This window comes from Bombus pascuorum, chromosome 13 (assembly GCF_905332965.1).
Source record: "Bombus pascuorum chromosome 13, iyBomPasc1.1, whole genome shotgun sequence".
NCBI lineage: Eukaryota > Metazoa > Arthropoda > Insecta > Hymenoptera > Apidae > Bombus > Bombus pascuorum.
The window spans coordinates 1,319,448-1,337,804 of NC_083500.1; the positions used below are offsets into that span (position 1 = coordinate 1,319,448).

The 18,357-nt window shown below is 35.9% G+C and overlaps 2 protein-coding genes across 5 annotated transcripts in view; one reads left to right on the forward strand and one right to left on the reverse strand.

The window, feature by feature from the left end:
• LOC132913464 (zwei Ig domain protein zig-8) overlaps window positions 1-18,357 on the reverse strand; it is a 739,765-nt gene that overhangs the window by 32,730 nt on the left and 688,678 nt on the right. The window lies entirely within an intron of this gene.
• Window positions 1,132-18,357, forward strand: part of LOC132913429 (dipeptidase 1-like) — a 145,385-nt gene continuing 128,159 nt past the window's right edge. The window contains exon 1 of one of the 4 annotated variants that reach the window (XM_060971776.1): window positions 1,132-1,802. The gene's annotated coding sequence lies outside the window, so the exon portion shown is untranslated. Of the gene's footprint in view, window positions 1,803-1,897; window positions 2,225-18,357 lie in introns of those variants that run through there. The other 3 variants (XM_060971777.1, XM_060971778.1, XM_060971780.1) reach the window with 3 other exon arrangements.

The following is an 18,357-nucleotide window of genomic DNA, read 5'->3' on the forward strand; positions in this document are numbered from 1 at the left end:
GAGGGAAAGGTAGGTTTAAGCGTTTAATCGAGCTTCAGCGTTGCATAACCCTATTCCTTAATACTGAACGCTATTACGATGCAAAACAGTGATCGAAATTATTTGTAAAGAGAGAAAGAGAAACATATAAAGGAGTTGCTTTCTACAGAGAAAACGGCAGGTAATTATCTGGAAGTACTTGAATTATTATCTTTGCCGACATATTTTTTAACAATGAAAATAATTGTGAATCGATTAGTCATCACAAGATTATTTATTATGTTATTTAAACAACTCTTTATAAGACAGCTAGAGCTATCATTATCGTGTATATGTGTTACAGCACAATTTGCTATAAGACACCAACATAACCAACAGCATAATGTACCATAAGAAGACAAGCATAAAAACATAAAGAGAAAACAAGCTCATCCAACATCCAAAAACAATTCCCGTCATAACTATTAAACCATTTTCCAAATCCAGCATCCTTTCAACAACCCTGTGCCAACCCTTTCCCACTGTCCATCTAAAAATTGAACCACCCAAACAATTACCGCCGCTGGTCGATCGCATAAATGGAAAATCCAACAATTCCTCCGGAAATGTCACGAAATCGCTCGCCACCAGATCTCACCAGCAGAAGGCTCAAGAAAACCAGAAGAACCCTGTGTATCAGAAGAATCGCGCGGTAACGGCGTGCCTGTACGAGCGAGAGCGCACTCGTTCACGATGTAGATAGAAAGAAAAGGAGAGAGTCGGGGCGACAGAGCATCATCCTGGAGGCAGAGATTCTCCTGGAGGCCACGAGCTTCTGCGACTTTTCCTCCGGCAGCGGTCGGAGCTTGCGCGAGGCCAGCTCCGTTCTGCTCCAGAGGAACATCGTGGAGGGAGGATGGCGAAGAGGAATGGAGAAAGGGAGGCTGCAAGTGCGAGTGAAATGACACGAGTGAAAGGACGAAGAGGTAGGCGTGAAACAGAGGTGAAAAGAAGAGGATAGCGAGCGTGTGTGCAGCGATGGTTCCAACGGATGGAAAGAGATCGCGTGGGAAGAGATCGACGACTGCGGAAGACCATGGAAAAGAGCGAGAGGATCCGATCGTGGGATGAAGCTTTCGGGGGTTGTCGGGTTGCCATGGCAGCTACCCCGGCCGGGTAGCAGACCCCAGTCTTGCCGCGGCGGTCGCCGAGTGCGCAACGGCTCTGTTCCTTGTTTCTTTTTCGTCGTCGTCTCCTCGAAGAACGCTCGGTGATATATACTCGGTTCTTGCGTGGCTCGTTCTCCCCGGTTCTGGTGAATTAGTCTAGTGGTTACAAACCCTGGCAAGTGCGCGCGACCGTCTAACCGGATGCCCGTAGTCGAACACGGCCGGCTGACAGATAGCCAGTAGAATGTAATTCTTCGCCGCTTGTTTTCGCTCGAGTGATCGCCACGCGTAAATACCTGGTCGCGCCAGTTGTCCCTTGATCGAGAAATATCTCTTTCCTTCCCTTTTTCTTTCTTTTCCGCCTGGTTAGAGTGGACCAACGAGATTTGTAAATTGTAATCGTAAATCGGAGATACATCGGCGTGAGAGAAATTGTACGAGGATCGGTGAATAGATTTCTATGAGGATGATCAACGTCGTTGTTCTGTAGTAGCTTCGTAGAAACGTCTTTATTCGTGGATCGAGAATCAGCTGAAAGTCGGAGAGAAGATTGCGGCCGAGATCGTAAAGTCGAGGAAACGCGTGGCTAAGGGAAGCTCGCTAAGTGTCTTGGAAAGTTACAAACTAAACGATCTCGGGGATGAGGAATCACTGTCTTCTAAGAAATTTGTTGACGTACGTGGAGTATAATATCTGCGTTCAAGATTCTTTTTGCAGGTTTCTTGATTAAATATTTGGCGATCTTTAGCCATGATTGCGTTATTGTAGTGGAAACAAAGGATATGACTCATTTTATTTATCAGAAAGGAAAAATTTGGAAACGACACATGTCTTTCTCTAGGTTTTCCGATTAAATGTCTGGCATTCTAAAGAGATGATTACGTTGATAGTTTTATTGGTGTTGATTTTATCGTACAAGATAGAAATATAATTCGTTCCATTTCAGTGAGAGTTCAGAAATTAATATTTCTGTTTTGAGTAATTTAAAATTAGTTTAAAAACGATATATGCAGTGCGAACTTTACTTCCCTTTTCTTCGATTTTCTGGACAAATACAATAAATTCTGTATGTGCAAATACGTTATTAGTTATATTGGGTTAGTGGTACTAGAAGTAAAAAATATACCTTGCTTTATATGAATAGAGGCCTAGAAGTTAATAAGCTTTTTGTTTGTCAACATTTTTAAATATACATGGAGCATAATAAACTCTGCGATTTCGTACTTACATATCTGGCATTCTATTGCAACTATTGTGTCAATAGATTTTTCCTAGGAGTGACGAGTACGACTTGTTTCGTATCAATAGAAGCGTTTGATTTTGAGGATTTTCGAAATGAAACGTGCAATATAAAATCTGCTCTCGTGACTCTTTTTCTCGGTTTAGTGTTTGAATCGATAGATATGATTGTGTTTTTAATTTTAGCGGCGATTTTGTAATAAAAGTGAAGAATACATAGCTGGTTTTGCACAAAGTTTGTTTGCCAGGATTTTGGAGGATCAAAGTTCGCGAAGTGCTTCGGATCTTCGATACTTGTTTTCGTTAAGCTGCCTGATAGTTTCATAGGAGTTTTAAATTGTACTTCAAAAGGAAGAAGGAAGGATGTTTTTATTGGTGTTTGTTCGTATCGCGTTTTACGCGACTATTTACTCGAGTTTGTAAAACAGACACGGTATGAAGAATTAACAGGATTCGATTGACCTGGATTCGTATGACGAAGATAGCTGATGGGATCCCGTTTCTTGCTTTTACGGACGACCCAAGATTATTTTTCTTAGTTTGCAAATCTGAGGTTGCATCTTCGGCCTGATTTCGTAGAAATGTGAACAAATTCTATCTTTCGGTGGATTTTCACGTGATGTAAAATTACTTGAAATTTTAAGAATTAATGGGAACACTCGTCATATTCAGAATCTGGCAGTGAGTTTCAAGTCCTGTTTGAAATATGGTCTTGTTTTGTTATAAGACGTCAGGTTCCATGGAAAAATTAATGGAACTCTGGCCACATCCAGAATCTGACAGTTGGAAAAATTTTTAATTTTTTAATTCGTAAACTGTTAGCGAACTTTAAGTATCTTAAATTTCTGCAAGTAAGTTTCTGTTTAAAATATTTTCTTGTTATTTTAGAAGATGTCAGGTTTAGAGAGAAGAGATTATTATTACAGTAAACGCATTATTATAAAATGACAAATGTTGCTAAGTTAAATACTATGTATGCCATGTAGAAGAAAACAGCACTACAATTAAACACTATTTGTACAGTTATATAATATTACGTAGATACAAATTTTTAAAATATCGCTTTTAGAACGTATAATGAAAAATATATCTGGTAGAAAAACTACGCTCACCACTGTACATATTGGAATATTGCAATATAATTGAAAAAGTTGAAAAATTCTTGACTTTTTCCGCTAGTCTCTCGCGTTTTTCAGGTACTCTAAGAATTTGAACACATTCGTATCGAGTGTATGAACGCGTTTCAGTACAGTGTCAGCTAATAGATAAATAAATTAGGCTCACTCTCGCTCCCGTTGATGATTTTCCGCCAACTCGAGCGTTCCTAATACTCGTCCGGCTAAATCGCCACGCGGATCTGCCGCGACAAACAATTTTCGCGCGACGACGCCCCGTCGCGTCGTCAGGATGGCTCGTTTACTTCCGTTAACAAGTTCACGCGGCGTCCTCGCGTGATCTCGTTCACGGGAGTCTTGCGAAATAGAGGTGAGACTGGTTGAGAAACGCGATCCTTCGTTGGCGCGGCTTCGTCGACGCGAGATAAGCGGAAGAACGTAATTTTGAAAATTGAAGTAGATTCTTCCGCTTCGTCTTTCTCTTCTTTCTTTCTATTTTCTGTCTTGATCTCACGTGTCGAGAATTCGTGCTAAGCTCCCTGAATACTTTTGATCGTCTTTCATTGATTTTATAAAAGAGACGACACCTCGCATTTTTGAGTCTTTATACGTTTTTCGAGTAAAGACCAAGGAATTACACAAAGTGAGAAAGAAAAGGGATCTAAGAATTTTTTTCATGTTTATAGTAGGTGCTTGCCAAGAGGAATGAAAAATATTTTATGACGAAATGTCGATGTTGTACATGTGAGTTTGTTTTTAGATTTGAGAGATATGTTTGATGTCTCTTATTTCCATTTTGATACGAGTGGCAGCCACAGGTCATAGATCGACGTACATGTTCAAATACATATTCCTTCGACGTCTCGTGTTGCACAGCGTTTTTAAGTAAACTAAGATATCAGAATAATGCTAGTAGTGACTGAAATAAACTAGTCCAGAATAAACTGGACTAGCTGTTCTGTTATTATTGTATCAAGCAGGAAAAACCAAATTTATAAAATTATGGAGCATTAGAATGATTGTTAATACACGGTATATATTTCAATATTTTACAAGGGCAAGACATTAAAATCCATCATTTTAATCACATATGGAACCAAATGAATCACTTTCATTTGCGTATTTTTAAAACATGTAATGTTTACAAACAACTGATAACTGCGGATTTAATATACACATGCGGACGACAGAAATTAATTGATCATAATATTTAAACTTTCAATTAGATTATTGAAATTCACGTACAGGGGTGTTAATCAGGTTATGAAGCACAATATTGCAAGAACGATGGAACGATATACTGAGTAACATAATAATTTTTATCGCTTTGAATATTTCCCACAATTTTTAACGATATGAGAAATCTTTACTTATCTTTAGAAGTTTGTATGTCATACAGAACTCTGTTATTATTTATTACATTTTCTTTTTTATTTGGAAGAGTACGATATTTCAAGGTCACCTTTATTTTTCAAGTAGCATGCTACATCTTCTTTTGTAAGCAATGAAATTGTGCGTGTTTGGATGACCGACGAATTTCAGTATTACTTTAAAAACATACATACTTTGAAATCGTTATCGGAAAGAACAGAAAATTAAAAAAGTTCTGATACCAAAAAGTTATTAAAAGAAATGGCGCATATACAATAAAATAGTGTGACAATATATCGGCTTTAAATCTTTCTCAGTTATCGCTACGAATTTTCTGCATAAACTAATATATTTCTAAGAAACCATATTAGAATACATAAGTGGATTGCAGATATTTTTGTATTTATGGGTTTAAAGATATGCACAAATATAATATGTAAAAATATATAAACTATTCAAGACATAGTCCTCGTTGGAACATTCAATAAGTGAAACAGATTTGTATTTAAAATTTGTATTTTCTCTAGTCGTCTATCCAAAAAATATAGATTCCACGAATATGACAATCTAGTTATGAGATAACCTAATAGTAATATGTACTACATAATAACATAGAAATCGTAGCTCACTGAATTCCCAAATGGAACGCAACATCAACTCAGTTTTCCCACCCGAACCTCGGAAACTTTGCAAATACACGATCATCCCTTCAGCGGCACCCCGAAGCAGTCGAGAAAAGAGTTTCGCGAGACACAATCTCCAAAAAACGATTCTCCACGGCGAATATTCCGCGGAACTCTCTTCGCGCCGGTTCTTCTCGGTTTCTTCGCCTTTGCAACCAGTTGCTTCGCGTGACGTTTCGTTTTTTTTTTTCTTGAAGCCTCATGTCGCGCCTGTTTCCTCAGCGGCTCCGTAGAAGCGTCGCGTTCGCACGCTTTTCCTCGAGAGGAGCAAACCTCCATTCTTTCCATCGAACGCACACACATTCGATAGTCGCCAGTCGATCGTAATTCTTTCTCTGGAAGACTTCTCAGACTTTTTACACCGGTGCCACGGAGATTTTCACGAGACGATCGCCTCGAGGCTCGATATCGGGCCTGATATCCGCTCGATATCGATCCTTGACTAGAAGCTAGTGTCGTGTTCGCCAGAAGCACGTGGAGTCGATGGATTGATTGGCAACGGTTCAACCACGTCGTAAATAAAACGTACGTGACAGTGAGCCTCTAGCAATGTCTGGATAAATAGCGACCTCTTGTTATCTTTCTAGACGTTTCCTATCTGATTTCTTTCTTCATTTGTTCTTCCTTTTTAGCTGGCTTTTTTCGTTTATAGGATGGTTTGAGGATCTCTGGTTTTCGTGACCGAAAGATAGCTTGGGCTTGAAAGAATTTTAGGTGGAATGAAGATAAAAAATAATTCTTTTACTTTTATTCCAAGATGAAATTTAAATATCACGAACATATATTCGATGAATATCATAAACAAATGTTAGAAGTCGACTTTATGTAGAGAAATTAAAGAAATTAATACGTGAAAGCTTTATTCGTTTCATCTTTTGCAAGATATTGTATGTACGTCAATTTCTCACGAAAGTGTAAAAGTACAATCATCCTCTAATTATAATCATCTTCGTAAATTTTGTGTAATTAGATTTTTATAGTCGTCTACGTTAGATACTGCGTTACCTTTTCATGACAAAGCAACGAGCAGTCGTTTGCGAATTCTTGTGTTCATGAATGGTGAATCTCGAATCACGGAGTTTAACATCAACAGATTCTTCCTGTTCCATCTGTTACTCGTGAAACCTGTTAATCGTGCAAGTGTTTGGCGAAAGAGCTGATATCTGCGAATAATTTCAGCTTCTGAGTATGTGCCCGACGTTGGAGATCGTATCTCTGATCTTTCAAACGACCGTGACCGATATCAAACGTTAATTGGAATTGAATTCGTGTTAAAGACTTTAATTAACGTGCGACTAGGATACCACAGTGATATTTTGCCAATGAGAACACGTGCAGTGAAATTACAGTGCGGGGAACCGACCAGTCAAAGTGAAGGAATGTAATATATCAAAATGAATGGGAATGATATGTATTTTAGTTTCATTTTTCGTCGATTTCATTGGAGAAGTAAATGATAAGTGGGTGTTGCACGATGAACGTCGCAAAGTGATAATTGGAGATTCCAATGAGTATTTAAGAGGATATTTGGAAAATAGTTTGAAACCCAAGCGCGAAATATTACGTGGAAATAAGGTAAAGTATTGGCAAAATTTGACAACTTCTGAACTATATATATACATACATATATAGACCAAGATAAACTAATTTTAGTACCGTTGGCTATTAATTATAAATAAAATAATGACTTCTCTTACTATTTTATATCATTTCCTTTCCTAAATTTTGCTCATTTTTGTATCAAATACTTTTAATTACATATATACAGAGTATTTAAAAGACATTCGGATAGTACCATATTAACGCTAATTGATTCTTTGATTAATACTCAGTGCATCAGCCCTTTCTTCCCAACATAAATTTCAGTTAATGCAAACATGCGAATATCAGTGTAGAAATTTCCCCGGCATATCTAAGTAATTCTCTACAAAATTTTTTTCGCATTTTGCAATTTTATAAAGGGAATAGCAATTTTGTATAGTTGGTTTTGCAAGCTCTACCATTTCTATTGCGAATTTAAATCGGAAATTTACATCCGAGCAATCCCTGAAAAAAATTGTAACAACGCAATAAAATAAAAAGCATATGAAAACTTTCTGCCAGGTACTTTCATGCATAACAGTATTTCAGCGAACTGCTACCGTAACGATTTTCACCAGAGAAGCTATCGAACCGTAGAAGTCTAAACCGGGAATATCGCGAGTTTCGATCATGTTAGACCGACTCGGCAATCGAGCGCGACAAGACTGATATTCTAGGGTGATTAATTCGACGGATTCGAAAGCAAATAGCTACGCTTCCTCCCGATACCACCTGGGGATCCCAGCTCGTTGATTTTTTCGCAGCCCGCCGCAATTTCATTCTTTCTGCCTCAAACAAGATCGTTCCCGCTTTTTATAGATTCTCGATAATTAAATCGATCGTGAATCACTTCAAACCGAGTTTCGGGTTTCAAGCTCGATGATTGCTTGCCGTCGAATTAATTAGAATACTAAAATGTGCTAGTTACCGAGCTATCACTGTTACATGATTATTTGTTCGATTATAACATAGATGTCGTAGCTATTAATTTAAATAATTAAACATCATAACAAAGTTTTGTCGTCTTTCGTGATTCTATTTGATTTCGAAGTGCCGAAATTGGATTATTTTTATGTTAACCCAAAATTTTATTATCCCAACTTTATTCCGATACAATCTTTCGTAATAAGATATTAACGAGTTCAAGATAAATAATAAAAACATCCACTACTTACTATTATTAAGCGAATGCGCTGAAGTTTCATGGAATTTGGAACGAAATTTTAAGGAGTCAAAGTTTTAACTTAGATTGTTAATATTTTATTACGCGAATAGTAAGTTCCTTAATTTCTTCTTGAGTCTGGAGTAAGTTTTGTGCCTCCAAGGGAATTTGTTTTCTCGAATATTTTCTCCCGTTGGAAGACAAGAAGAATGATTAAAATGACAATTCATTTATGGAAATCACGCAGTGATTTAAATAACAGACTTTTCGAAATTATGACTTTTATTATGTATTTTGTAACACTTTTGGGAAATATAAAGTAAATCGGTAATGTTGTAGATTGATGCATACTAAATGTAATGTTGGAAGAACATTAATAATTTCATAGAACTAAATTAAAGTACATAAAATATCTCGATATTTTAAAAATACAAAACGCATGAAAAAGTATCTTGAAGTTTATTGTTAAATTTCGGTTAGATCGAATGTTAGGATCAGCTATGTTTTGAGAACATGATTGTAATACGATATTAAATTAGACACACTCTAAACCTAACCGATATAGAAAGATTTCTCATATTAAAAGTATGTTAAAAGCATATTGAATGCAATATGTAATTCATTTTGTCACATTCTTTTATACAGTACATGTGCTTTAACCTTTTTTCTCAAAACTACACTCGATAGTTCGACACCAAAAATACAGAATCCCGATTCCTTGTAGTGAAATGATTCATCCGATCTGCTCGTTGATCAACTCTATCAGAGTGGCGTACCTATGGCAGTCGTGATTAGAACGCGTAATTACAGTTTCAGCCCGTTAGTGGGATTAACAATTACATTCTCATCGTGACAGACAATAAACTGCTTTGCAGATTACACGTTGTGATTCGAGAAACAACCCGTGCTTACGCGGAATTGATGTACTCCTTTTGTTTCGTGTCGGTGTCACTGGAATGTGCCTTGAACTCTTATGTCTGACCATTCACGTCCCTATTCTACTTGCACGCGTTCCTCATAACGCATCAAGATTTTGTACGTTACTCTCTTCTCATCTTCCTTTTCGTTTATTTATTATTTATTTATTATCATTCATTATTTTCAGTTTTAATAACAGAATCGTAATCTGATCGATTCGTAACATGTCATATACTGCACGTAGAAGATCCTCTAGGGAAAATTTATCCCGATAAGTTTTCAAACATTCGCTCAGTGCATAAAGATGTTAGATAAGCTCATGTAATCCAAATATCTACGGATGTTTGAACTGCGCGTTAAGCTCACTGTTCACGCGTCGTCGTAAGAATCAAGAGAGAAGCCGGAAATTTTGGTTCACACGGTGTATGTCAACCTCGTAATAATAATCTGTTGTTGAAAGATATTTGTCCATGCACTTTGTGACTACGTTTACTAGAGAAAATCGAGCTACGTTATTATTAAACTAACAACGGGCTTACATACTCACTTTGTAGTAAAATTAAAATATATTTCCGTTTATAAGCATTAGGTTTATTTCTCAGAGTAGGGACAAGTAATATTTTGAAAGAATTCCTAACAATATGAAATGTTCACTTTAATAATTTTGAAATTATTTATTTGCTAGGTTACTTTAAACATGAAAGTTTTCGAAAAATCCTCAGCATAATTGAACTAAAACGTAAACTGGGGAAGCTAAGATGATTTAAGTCAATACTTAAGGCTGGATCAAGTCTGCTCAAAGTCTGAAAACGACGAAGTTGCTACGCCATGCTTTTAAAAGTTGAATTTCAAATTCGTCTTCTACTAAATGTTTAACGTTCTCGTTGCAAAGAAGAAGCTTTTAAAAATCTACTTTAACGTCACTAATATATTATAATGCAGTTTTTGTTATATTTTTTAAGCGTAAAGTTTTAAACACTAATTTTTAAAAAATAAATTGGTGATAATATTACGCTGTTTCAGTTCTTAGTAATTGCAACTATCAATAACTAAAACTCCGTAACAGCTAAAAACTTATTTTTCCTTTCAACTACACAAACAATCGTTATTTTCCTAATAAGTCCTGAAATCCAGTTGCAATCATGTTAATGGTAGAAGAAATATAGGTATAATTAAGTCGAAATAAACAAAATGTAAATGCGCTTGGTTTAGTTACAAAAGAAAATCTAGGCAGGATCTAAACAAACTAATCTTAAAAAGATTTGAGCCTAATTAAGGATAATGAAAGAAATGTATACGTAATTAAGGTAATGATGGAAAATCTAAACGTAATCGAACTAATCGTAAAAAGCTGAACTTTCACTTTCGCAAGAAGGAACGGGCACTTCCGTCCATCAGATTTCTATCTCTGAAAGCTTTTCATCCGGATCGAGCCGAAGAGTTTCGCGACGTAGCAAGCGAATGAAAAACGCGGCGAGAAATTCATTCGAAAGGTCCTGGGAGATCCGTTCAACCGACTCGATCGTATTTTGTCGTCACTGGTATTCTTTTCTCTCGTCGTGCGAGTGCCGTGTGCGGTGAATTCCCCGTGAAAGTATCTCGAAATGATATTATCGTGAGGAAGCCGTCGAGATTTTATCGGTCCACTTACTTCCAACAAAGACACGCTGCTGCCTTTTTCTCTCTTTTTCTTTCGTGAATCCAAGCTTCGTATCGAACGAAGATGTTTTCGGTGGGGATTCGTTTCGCGCGAATCTCAGCATTCGTCTGAGAAAACGTCGTCGAATACGACACGTGAGTCGCGTGAAACTTGTCACCAAAGCTTACGAAATTCCAACTAATATTGTCTCTTCACGTTTTTCTTCAATGGCATACATTATTAGATTAGAATCTGTTCTTAAAATAACAATAAATAATTTTTACGATAACAAGAAGAAGCAGAACATAATATACGATTTGGCGGTAAGCATCCATTGATGCTTTGTTCTCTGTACTTGATGTATTTATATGGCAAATAAATTTAACACGTAGATAAATTTGAAGTTGTATTTCTTTTGATTAAGTTACGTCTAACGTAAATTTAAGTTTGTGGAGGTAAATTAAAAACTTCGATATTAAACGAAACAGTACGTGGTATGTATTCTTAATTTTTGTTGACAAACTATAGACACATATTTTAGAAATGAAAATAAAGAGAGACACTATGTTATTTTATTTTATTATAAGGTTGATAGATTATAAACAGTATTTATAAACTTCATCTTTAAACAAATGTTTTAAAATTATGCATATTAGATTATAATTAAATTTTTAATGGCAGTAGACTTTATCATAATGTGAAAATTTAGCGCAAAGATAAATAGAGCTCAATCTTTTTACAGATGAATTTATTTACGTCAAAAGGATATAATTATTTTCTATTTCTTTAAAGAAAATATTGTATATTTTGTATTTAACTACTTTTGAAAGGAGTAACGCACATCGTCACTTTTTTAATTTAATGAGGACAACAAGAGAATTAATTTTTTAAGAGAATTAATTTTTTAAGAGAATTAATTATCTTAAAAGATACGAATTAGCTTACCCTTTAGGAAAGTCATTTTATGGAAGAATCAGGAGTTAATCTTTGAGTAAGGGGCAATTCAGTAATCTACTTCCATCTATTATTCGTCATAATACGGCCTAACTGCTTTGATGAAACGTAAATACGGGAGGAGGACTGTTACGAATTTTGTATAGTGAACAGGAGAGTTAGCAGAGACTAGTGGAGTGAGTCATTTGTGGCCAGACAACCGCACACGACCTGTAAATTCGTGTTTCGATCAAGTTGCCCGCAGCAGTTTTTGTCGGCGCTGATTACGCTAACGTAGAAGTTAAAAGATAGTTCAAACGAGTGAACTACGTAATTTCGAAAATAAAAAATATACAAAATTGTAAACAGGGCGTTAAAGATTTTCATTAGATGGGAACGATCTGCTTGAAAGTATACGATGTATTGATTAAAAAACATTCGTTGCCCGAAATCTGGTATTTTTTTATATCTCTTCGTACAACAAAAACATATAATTTTTGTTATTTTCATTTACACCGATTCGTTAGAAATTGGGTACACAATGTACACGTTGTAGAATAACGTACAAATTTTTAAACCGTGTCTCTATCTTCTAGTAAACCGAGCGACACGTATCTGCTGTAATAGCTGCAACAAAATTATGCCAAATCGCTAAATCAGTCTCAAAAAACATCCGCACTATACTCCAATAACATTGTTGAATGCAAACCCGCGGCAGCGGTTCAGCCTGGCTTCCGCGGTCTTGGCTGGTGTAAGCCGCATAAAAAATGGCCCCGCATAAAATAACAATCGATATCGATTTATGCAGATTCCGCCAGTGGGATGAGTATGATTTATGCGAAATTCCCGGTGAGACAGATTCGTTGTACGCTCAATTACAGACAGACCAAGCTAAATAATCGAAAGGAGGGGCTGAGATTGGGAAAGGATCGAAATGGATAGAGACAGGGAGTGAGCATGATTGCTTCCTCAAACTAACAAGAGATTAAAACGATTGCTAGACGACGAATGCGGTCAGATTGCATTTGTGTTTGTGTAACATTAGCATATTTATGAAGAGGGAATATTCAGCGACGCGAGGAGGTGCGGGGCAGAGGTGGGTGGATTTAATCGATCTTTGACGAGCAATACGTTCATCCAGCGATTCGCTGTCCGTTCGAATAATTAATTTGACCGGTAATTCGGAATTGAATTTCAGCGAAAGTTTCATGGCGGGTGGGGTGGGGAATCTTCACTTTTTCTACGTTTTTTCTACGTTTTTTTCTGCTTTGATAAGGCTTGATAAGAATACTTAGCGATGGGGCAACGTTTTTATTTGCATACCGCGCAAATTATCTTGTCGAGTGACAGGAAAGTTAGATTAAAAATTATGTAAATAATGTTTGATTGCTTCAGAGTGATATGTTGAACGAGGAAGTTCTTTTTAGTGAATGTAGATATCCTTGGTATTGAAGATTATTGAAAGAAGGAAAGGGAAACATAACTTTTTATTGTGATTTTCAACAAGATAGGGTGAAAAGTTTAAAGAAGAAAATTCTACGAGAAATTAATCGAATTGTTTGTTTTGAATTATATTATCATTGCTCTTTTTACCACAGTTTTATTTCCTAGATATATAAAAACTGTTCAAATAACATACATGTATGTGGATTCTAAGGGACACTAGTAGAGTATTGATTGAAAAAAAAAGATTTTTTATATTTTCAATTGTAGCAAAAACTTCTATATTATAAAATTCATTTTGGCTAAACGTTACGTTTCAATTAAGCATCTATAAATTACTAGAATCAATAAATTTGTTTTCACTGCGAAAGAAAATAGCGTTTGAGTAGAACCAAATTGAAACAGAATGTCCGCGAGAGCAGGAAAAATAAATGGTAAAATAAATAAAGCTTTGATAAAAATACAAAATACGATTCGTTCGTCCAAACAATTGGAAATGTTCTTATAACGGATATAAAAATAATTCTTTTTGATTTGTTCCTGAGTAAACGTACCATCTGTCTCTTATCGTTTCTTTCAATAGACACTTGGGCACGTTTTCTCATAGAAGTTCACACATGTCCTAAGATCCTGAGATTTTCTTCTATTTGTCGATCAGAGTTCTCACTTTCCTCTTTTTAGTTCGATATAACGATTCATAACATAAAAATGTATAATATACGATAAATCATAAATACACTTTGAATATTGATGTACATATAAATTATTTTAATTCGATTTATTGAAACAGAAGAAAGTATAGATCAGACACATACGCTTTGAAGCGTACAACTGGAGCCTAACTATAGCACCACTGATACTTTTAACATTTTCGAACTTTAAGAAAATAATTTGAAGAAGTTACTTGCATAATGTGGAAGGGCGTTGCTGATGCTAATGATGATTTCGAGCGAAAATCATCGAAGTTGCCTGTGCATATGTCAAGATATAATCAAAAACTGTTTTATCATCGGAGCAAGACAATAGCGCCAGCTTCACTTTTAACTTCTTTCAAATGTCTCTTTTATAAAGTGTTTAGCGAGCACAAAGTTTTTCGATTAATTTAGACAATGCTACGCGATAGCTATCTCGCCGAAGAAGAACAAGGTGCGATTTTAGCATACAAAGAACAAAAATTGGGAATTGTTGAAATCGCATGTAAACTCAAGCGATTTCATAAAGTTGTACTAAATTTTTATGTGGTCCTACTACGCGTGGAGAAAACAAGAAGAAGAAGTTATCTCGCCGTACTGAAAGACAAATTGTTAAAATTGCGCGCAGTACATTAAAAAGTTACATTAAAAAGAAACCGTGAAGGAATGTGATCTCAACCTTCCTGATTGGACCGCTTAACGTGTTCTTAAACGTAATCCGCACATTACAAAACAAAAAATGATGCCTGCATCTACGTTATTAAAACACTACAATATAGTCAGGTTTCAATACATTCGTAAAAACATGAGTACAAATTGAAATAATGTAAATTAATTTTGAACATTAATAAATCAAGAGCTAAGTTTATGTTTAATATTCTTTACTTAATTCACTATTTACCTTCATAACGAAGAAAAGTACTTCTCTAAGCATAATTCCAGTGGAGGAATACTTATCATGTGGCGTTCATTCTGCTGCAGGGGTAAGCTTCAATTTGCTTTCCCTATTTCAAAAATGAAAAGTACAGAGATTGACATTGATATTTTGAAAAATAATTTAGTACTTAATAATTTAATACTTATCAGCCATATAATGTCCCAATGCATGAAAGCTGAGAACCCACAGTATGACTTGGAAGATTTAACATGAATTTATTGAAACATCTGCATACTTCCCAGATAAAAGTCTGATTGAAAATCTATGATGCATTATGGTACTGCATATTTATGCAAACAATCAACTTTCAAAAATGTTGTAGTCAAAAACAGTTGTTACTGAAGTGTAAAATCAAATTACTTTGTATGCTAAAATCAAATAGTTTGAATTCCGAAAAATTTAATTAAAAGTATGTCAAATCGCATCTCAGAATTAATAGATAAAGATGGATCTCATACTTGTTATTAAAATTACTTATTTTGACCACTTACATTATAATTTTATCATTTCGTTGTAATTTAATAAATTGTTATACGTTGTAAATACATTGGTACATATAGATGCTCACCAGAGAAATATTTTGTTCATTATTATTTTCAAATAAATTCAAATTGCAAATTCAAATGCTCTTTGGAATTTTCTTCATTACATATAACGTCGCCCAATCCCTTTTATACGATATTGTTAATACTTAGAAATTACTGTATAGAACTCCAGAACATTCGAAAGTTGGTGTATTATTACACTATGGTGTAATTGTTATGCTTCGAAATGTATATGAACTGCATAAAACTCCGTATAATTATGACTTTATAAAATGCATATATATTACTATAATAGCTGCGATACCAAAAACTCCCATCTAAAATTACTACAAATTCCAAATTGCGCGAACACCACGCGTATCTTTTACTACCAAAACCAACATCAAATCACAATCGCAATAGGAAAAATTCCCAGCTGCAATTAATACAAACTGCATCCTCCGTGCTACCGAGACTCGATACGAGCCGCCATCTGGCCAACCCCCAACACCTGTCGATTCGCATCGGGCAATACGATCTCCCCCTATCAGGCTTGCCGCCTAATTGCACCAAACAATCTAGCAGCCACACCTCGATGACCAACGAAACAACCACCACAGTCATAAAACGTTGCAAACGAGCTCGTACAACTCGGTTGGAGGTTTGCAGAGAGCAGTTAGCATCATATCGTTTGCGAGGCATGGTCAAAGTATTCGCCGACCAAAGAGTTTTGGTCGATCAATGAAAGGGAGGAGAATGATAATTCCTTTGACGACCGCAATGTTCATCTGGAAGATTGAATCGAGACCAAAGCCAAAAGAGAGAGAGGAGGGAGAAAAGGAGAAAGGGAGATATGGAGATATGGAAGGAGAGACTCTCTCCTGAACCCGTGAGATCAAGATCGATTTGCCTGGACACCAAGGAAGAAGGCCAACGGCACGTTTGTGGCTGGTCGGCTCTCTAACCAGCCAGAGTGGGCCTTAAGTGATTGTCGACCAGCGATATGTCCTTTGACCACGACCGGACCAATCTCGTGAGAAGGATATAATCCGTGCAGGCTGGCATGATTCGATTAGAATCGATTCCCACCCTCCCCCAACCTTCGATACTCCTCCAGCTGCCTGCATCTTCGATTACGGTGCCCTTTGAGTCGATGCCAGACGCTAATAGAATGCGAGGCAACCTCGCGACTTCGTAAAAGGGGGGAAAAAAGAACCCTCCAGTACTACGGAAAGGCAGACCGAGAACTGGGGACTCGATGGTAGACAGCGTGTGCGTCGTTGTATGGGTGAATGTCGATGTTTCTAAGTCTGGTAGAAGTATACGAGGTATTGGATATAAAGTGATTCGCGCCACTTGTCTGGGGGTGTGGAAGGGGTTGAATCGCTGGGAGATGGTTAATTGCGATGTGTTGACGCTGTTTTCCAGTGGTGGGTGGTATAGGTACTATTGGAGGAGGAAATGGTGGAAGAAAGTAGAAATTGGAGACTCGGTGGGGGTTAGGTGAATCGAACGAGATCATGCAATGGGAAGGTACTTAAGGAAATAAAATAACATACAGGCCCTACTTTTGCAAGAAAAGAAGATGTTACATTGATCCTGTACGAAAAAGAATGTAAAGAGATAGGTCGATCTAAAGAAAATATTATCGCGTTCGAGAAAAATTGCAAACAGAAGAGCAGAAGTTGTAAGGAACACTTTTTTTTGCATATTTTACAACAAAGACTGCATGATGTTTCGATGTACAAAGAAAAGTTTTACAAAATCTCTTCAATTCAGTCTGACAAAAATTTAATTCAAACTTTCATTCGCATACAAACTGCAGGAAACAATTTGATAAATACGAGGAAAGTCAAACTCAAAGGAGTTTGTACAGTATACTGAAAGAAAATTACAAACACACTAAAAAAGATACATTTATAAGAGCTGGAACTTTAAGATAAAGAAGTTATTCCCCTGACAATTCTTGAAAACCAAAATTAGAAAAGTTTTGATACATTTTCTTGCTACGTGTTAAAGATAACTTCGATATAACGTAGTGGACTTTCTAATTTAATAAGATGCAATAAAAAATAACGATGGAAAAATGAATAACAGGATGGAAAATTTGTTCTACAAAAGGATTCTCAAGATTAGGAACATATATATGTTTAATGACAAAGTACTAGCCGTTTTAGAAATGTTAGAGTATATTATAATATATTCTATGCCTACTTTACTCTACTCTATACTCTATATAGTCTATACAATGAATATATTCCACCATACTGTCACCGAGCTAAAAAAAACAACATTAAATGATTATTTTACGAATACTTATAAATTCATATAAACAAAATACGAATAGATCGTAGGTTAATTTAACCTAGTTTTAAAGTGGTGAATTAATTGTGCAGATAGATTTAGCATATTTAAACTATGACTGTGAGCGAAATAGACGCTTATTATAGGAGCTATTAGCTATGTGAGCATGAGATTATCGGATATTATGTGCAAAGGGAGTTCGTCTCTGCCGAAGTTAGGTTAAGTTACACAAGTTTGCGAACTACAGGCTTTGAAGTTGTCCAAACCTATTAAAATGTAACCACACGTTCTCTAGAGATAGAAATTTTTCCCTTATTTTCTACAACAAATAAATTTAATTGTTTCATTGAATTATTGTAATCCATTCCCGGTGGTACGAAGCAAGAATCATTTCTTTCTCGCTGATGATTGCCGCTGAAAAGTTAGGTGCACATATATTACGCGAATATTATTTGTAACTAATGATATCATGTTGACTAGATGTTAAAACTAGTAAGCGAAAATGAAGCAGACAGGGAAATTAACTAACTGTAATTTTAAATGCTACATTATACAGAAAAATTCATCTAACCTATTCTCCTGTTACTGCTCAGCAAAAAAAAATTATTTTTTGTTCTGCACTATTCTCAGTCTTCAGAAAAACATCAATTTTTGTACAAACGCACGATTTTAGATTAGAAAGTAAGATG